Raw genomic sequence first — 5,489 nt, 5'->3', positions numbered from 1 at the left:
GTCACATACTTGTCTTGATGTCATATATCAGTTTTGAGACTTATATTAGTGTATTCTGTGTGTCCAAGGGTATGTTCTGCACTTCCCTTGTTTTATGATTCTCTAATAGAGTTACATTGTATATATCGGGTGCTTTTTTTTTAGACATTTCATATTTTATCACCTGTTGTTCATCACTCTAACGTGTTTTCACTAACATATGTATAAGTTAGATACTTGAACAAAATGCACATCTCCATTTTTATAATCTCATCACATAGGATTGCCACTCCATAATTGCACTTTTCTCCAGCGTTATGTGGAAATGGGGCTAATCCCCCGAGGACTTAGAGTCCAAGTATTCCCTTCCTTTGTGGTTGACAATGAAACATGTAAAAATAGGTGGGAGAATGCTGCTACCACGTGCTCGAGACAATTTCTTGAGCTCCTGATAGATCTTGATAAGGAATCCCTTAAAACCTTGGAGGTGGAAATTACTGAACTCTATAGTAACATGGAAAAAAATCTGACACCAGCTGTTTTGAAAAAGTGCAATGAGGATCTGGATATTGAGATTGATATATGGGGTAAAGAAATACAGGGGAGGAAGATACAAAAACTACAAAGAGATCTGGAAGATAAACAGGGTAATAAAATGTATAGGTGGCGCAATAAGAAGGAGAGACCACACCCCTACTATAGACCCGGATTTAATCGATCCAGATCCGGATCAATGACTTCGTGTACCTCAGGGAAGGAAACTTTAACTAGTGGAAATGGATCTATGCCTATGAGGGGTAATCACGAAACAGGGAGAACTAACTGGAACAACCGATTACGGCCATCTAAAAATAAGAACCAGGCTCCAACCAAGAATAAAACTGGTGGGGAGCTGCAGGTAATCAACCTTTCCAAACATCAACTGTCTGCTGCCCAGATTCAGGTTCTGAACAAGGGCTTAACATTCTCTCCCAGTAATGCATTTAACCTTTTTTCAGCGTTAAAAGATGTCCACCTTTTCTCACGCAAGCTCATTCTCAAGAAATTACATACCAGAACCTCTGCCTCTTCGGCCGGGGATGAGACAGAGCGGCAGGCACTCCAGGATCTTGAAGATCTATTAGATGAACAATCTACCGATCTGCCAGGTGGGTTCCCTCCTAAGATAATGCCTAAATCCATGACTTTCCCCCCCTTGTCTTTGTGCCTGGCGGTGGAGGTATTCACTAAGCTTGTCACTGACGAGCTGCGTGGGATCTCCACGTGCCGGACACATGACAATCTTACGGTGGTCCAAAGAAAGGCTCTTGTTGAATTACAAAACATGAAGGATGTTGTCTTCAAGGCCGCCGATAAGGGCGGGAATGTTGTGGTATGGCCGATTGAGATGTACGAGAGGGAGGCCCACAGGCAGTTACGGGATAAAGTTACTTATACGAAACTGGACTCCTCCCCGCTGGTCTCATTTTCGGCCGAATTATATCTCATCCTTAATGATGCTTATGAACAAGGGGTCATAACCAAGAGGGTCTTTGATGGACTGGTCGTTAAATATCCTAAGATTCCAACATTATATCTGTTGCCTAAGGTCCATAAGGATCCCGTCAATCCACCTGGAAGACCTATCGTGTCGGGGATGGAGGGGTTGTGCAGTCCAATCTGCCAGTTTATCGAGTACTATTTAAGACCATTAGTCGAGACCCTTCCATCCTACGTACGCGACACTACTGAGGTATTAAAGAGAATTGACGGGATCCATGTGGACTCCGAGACCCTCCTGGTGGTAGCCGACGTTGAATCACTATATACGTGTATTCGGCATGATGATGGCTTGAGGGCGGTCCGATTTTTTCTGGGTGTCAGCAACTGGGATAGTCGGGTCTGCGAGTTGGTCCTCGAGCTCCTTGAATATGTACTGACCCACAACCTGTTTGTCTTCAAAGACAGGTATTATCTACAGAGGCGGGGGACCGCCATGGGCGCGGCCTGTGCGCCTTCGTATGCAGGCCTCTTTCTCGGGTACTGGGAGAGAGGCCTGTTTGAAGGCGGAGGCGCATGGGCCGCCCCCATGACACAGCTGTGGGTCAGATACATTGATGACCTTTTCATAATATGGCATGGTACACCATCTCAGCTTGGGGAGTTCGGGGACCAGCTCAATGACAACACATACAATATCAAATTGACTTTTTGTCATAGTGCAAGGGAAATCGATTTTCTAGATATTAGAATCTCAGTGGATGGAGCGATGGCTTTACAGACGGATGTTTTTAGGAAGCCGACGTCTGTGAACTCATTGCTCCATGCCACTTCAGCACATACTAATTCAACTATTTCGGCTATCCCGGTTGGGCAGTACCTTAGGATCAAGCGGATTTGCTCTCAAGAGAACTCCTTTCATGACCAAGCAGATGATTTAAGGATGAGATTTAAGGCAAGGGGATATAGTGATCGTTGTGTTAAGAGGGCATACCAGCGAGCAAACATGGCCCCCCGCGACGAGTTATTGCGTGAAGGAGGTGGACGAACTAAAAGGGCATTACAGAATGAATCTCAAAACATTAGATTCATCTCAACATTTAATGAGAAGTGGAATGACATGAAACAAATTTTTAAAAAATATTGGCATGTCCTCCAATCAGATCCCTCCATCAAATCATTCTTACCAGAGGTGCCTATGATGACTGCAAGACGTTGCAGAAATCTGAGAGATATATTGGTGAAAAGCCATTATGTTGCCCCACAGAAGGAATACATTTTTGGATTGCCTGGTCCGGTTCATGGCTGTTTTCCGTGTGGCTGTTGCCTTTCCTGCCCTAATGTGTCTCGCTGCTCGGAGTTTATGACCAGTGATGGTATGAAAACCTATTCTATTAGGGAACATATTTCATGTGATACCGTCAACGTGATATACTACGCCACTTGTGGCTGCAATAAGATCTACATTGGTCTTACATCGAGAGAACTGAGAGTTAGGATTAGAGAGCATGTGAGGGACATTGTGGCGGCAAAGACAGCGACCGATATTACAACACTGAAAACCATCCCTCGCCACTTTAGGCAATTTCATTCATGTGATCCCAAGACATTTATGGCAAGAGGGATTGATGTGATCCATCTAGGAATAAGGGGTGGGAATTTTAAAAAATTGTTGGCGCAGAAAGAAATGAGATGGATCATTATGTTAAATACTGTTGCCCCTATTGGGCTGAATGAAGCAGTTAATTTCGCACCTTTTTTATGAAAATACTAGTTAAAAAATCCCCCTTTCCTGAATTCCTATGATTTATACTACAGCATATTTTCCCGTGTCAAAAGAAAAGAATTTTTAAATTTGTATTTTTAAATGTTGGTCTTTTTTAATTATTGTGCTATATGTTTTCTAAAACCATGTCTTCTCAATCCTGACTTATAGGATCTATAGTGTGGCTCAGACACGGAATGGTGTTGAGTGTGTAATGAGGAGAAAATAATATGAAAATAAAGGGAAGAATGAGAGAGATAAAAAATATGAGAGCAACATCTGACTACGATCAACTGAGGAGAACCAGAAATTGATGTATTTTTCCTATGACAAATGTTTTCTTTTACTTATCTCCCATTTTAATATATGTCCACACTCTATATGAATTGAATATCTCCACTGTTCCATGCTGTGGTTACGGATATGTCCTTGATTATATCTATTAAGTTCTTATTGGTATATGCAGAGTTAACGGTAGAATTATATATCGATCTGCAGTACTTTGTTTTCATGTCCTGTGGGATCGTGGTGCGCATGCCCGTCATGGGTACAATTCGTCCCTCCGCCTTGCCCGGCGCATCTATGACGAGGGTAAAAATGACGTATGGCGTCCATGACGACCTGGATTTCCGGGTGTCTCCCTTTTACATATTGCCGGGCAGGGCGGAAGTGGACGTCTTGTCTGTGATGCGCATGCGCCGCTATTGCGATCCCTGTTGATGGACATGTGGGATGACCAATGGGAACGCGCTTTAAATATATATAAGTTCCGGTCTCGGATTTGAGATTTCTAACCCGCCCTGAGGAAGCTGCGATATACAATGCGAAACGTGCGTCGGTTGGGTCCTTCTGAATTGTGAGACGCAGGTGCGAGGCTCTACTACAATGGGTGAGTGTATGGCCTAAGGCTCTGGATATTTTCCTTCTACTTTCAGCTCATTATTTGAGCTTGTCTGGCCACGAAATACCCTATACCTTTGATAGATTTATGAGCTCGCCTTGTAGTCCCACTTTTCATGGGTGTTCTTTCCCCCTTTCAGCACAAACTTTTAAACTGTCTGTTTCATGTTTTAAATAATGCTATGGAATTAACTCTAATAAACTTTTGTAATTTGCTTCTAAACGCTCCTGTTCTGTCTGATTTCTTAACATATGTATAAGTGTAATTTTAGCATTATTTTCTATTAAATATGCCCATAACAAACCATATAACGTATGTGAGCAGAAAATCCTAACAAATATCTTTACAAAGTCACTGTAATGAATGATAATGTATATTCATGAGCTTTCCATTTTATTATGCACAGCAAGTTGTGTAAGACAAGCAGGTCATAAATGATGGGAACCTCTTTAACTTAAAAGGTGGACACTTTTCAAGGGAAATGGGACCTTCTTAAATCAGCTGTGACCCTGTTACCTGGCTCATTATTCACATAGTCTTCAGACTTCACCATGATAGTGTTAAAATTGACTTTTACTTGTGAGGAAAAATATGATGGTTGTCATTTTAAAAAAGAGTGAAGATTTTTTTTTCTACATATATTTTAGAATTTCACTTTTTTTTCTTTGTTATTCTGAGATGTAAAGATGTGTTGTCTTGCTACTTGAAGGCCAGGGCAACCTTTCTTGAGTGACAGAGTCAGAGCATGCTGCATTCATTGACACAGCCATGAATTCTGCCCTTTACCAGAAATGTTAAAAAATATCCAAACACTAGTCTATAGTCTTAATGTCAATTGCATCCATACAACAAACCAAAGCTGTTAACCATTTAGATTCTGCTGTTAAACACTAACAGCGGCATTTAAATGACGTGATTGCCAGTGCGTGGGGGCATAAAATCCCATTGCAGGGAGTGATGCATTACCATGGCACTACAGGGTCTGCTGAATGCCCTTGTGGCTATGGTCTTAGGGGTACTTTGCACACTGCGACATCGCTAGCCGATGATAGCGATGCCGAGCGCGATAGTACCCGCCCCCGTTGCACATGCGATATCTTGTGATAGTTGCCGTAGCGAACATTATCACAGCTTCACACGCACTTACCTGCCCTGCGATGTCGCTGTGGCCGGCGACCCGCCTCCTTCCTAAGGGGGTGGGCCGTGCGGCGTCACATCGACATCACACAGCAGGCGGCCAATAGAAGCAGAGGGGCGGAGATGATCGGGACATAACATCCCGCCAAACGCTTTCCTTCAGCATTGGCAGTGGAGGCAGGTAACACAGTGATGTGTGCTGCGGCAGGAACGAGGAATAACATCGTA

General features: G+C 43.0%; 1 long non-coding RNA gene across 1 annotated transcript; it reads left to right on the top strand.

Annotated features, from left to right (window-relative positions):
* Window positions 1-1,051: 1,051 nt before the first annotated feature.
* LOC142290058 (uncharacterized) lies at window positions 1,052-4,346 on the top strand. Its single transcript, XR_012750208.1, has 2 exons — window positions 1,052-1,127; window positions 3,395-4,346. It is a non-coding gene; the product is annotated as an uncharacterized LOC142290058 (long non-coding RNA).
* The last annotated feature ends 1,143 nt before the right edge of the window (window positions 4,347-5,489 follow it).

This window comes from Anomaloglossus baeobatrachus, chromosome 1 (assembly GCF_048569485.1).
Source record: "Anomaloglossus baeobatrachus isolate aAnoBae1 chromosome 1, aAnoBae1.hap1, whole genome shotgun sequence".
Taxonomy (NCBI): domain Eukaryota; kingdom Metazoa; phylum Chordata; class Amphibia; order Anura; family Aromobatidae; genus Anomaloglossus; species Anomaloglossus baeobatrachus.
This window is presented reverse-complemented; position numbering and strand designations above follow the sequence as displayed.